Below are 636 nucleotides of genomic sequence, written 5' to 3' on the forward strand. Positions count from 1 at the left end.
GAGTCGCAACAAATTGACACTATATAACAAAGTTATAGTGGGCGTTTCTTCTTTGGCCGCTGGCGGATAATGTTTGGACACGCGGACTAGCTTGTCCACACGGCTCTGGATCAAGTGCGCGGTTAATGATAGTCCTCAATTAATAGACCAATAATATTATTGGTTTGCCCATCCGTTTTTTATATTTATTGAGTTCATAGTGGGAACAAAATAACAAACTTAAAGTTTGTTCATTCCATAAGAAATATTCTAAAAGATAAGAAGAAAATGAAGTGGATAAGATGCTGAATTGTGTGTTAGCCTAGGATGCCTGTAATAGTTAATTGAAATATTCGGTATTGCTTTCAAAATTTTATATCATTAAGGTACAAATTTTCGGATTCAGACGTCTAAAATATAATTTTATATCAAACCTACGTAAATGCATTGTATATATAATCTCGTTAAATAAAGAATCCTATTATAAGCGCTCCGAGAAATTATTTTTGAGGGCTCCTATGGATTCAACTATCCTAAATGTGGATGAGGAAGACCTAATTTATTATCAAAAATACAAAAATATCTTTTGATAATCAAAATAACTACCAAACCTAAATCTAATTAAATCAAAAACTAAACCTAAACCCAAAAAAAAAA

The sequence above is a fragment of the Papaver somniferum genome, chromosome 8 (genome assembly GCF_003573695.1).
Source record: "Papaver somniferum cultivar HN1 chromosome 8, ASM357369v1, whole genome shotgun sequence".
NCBI lineage: Eukaryota > Viridiplantae > Streptophyta > Magnoliopsida > Ranunculales > Papaveraceae > Papaver > Papaver somniferum.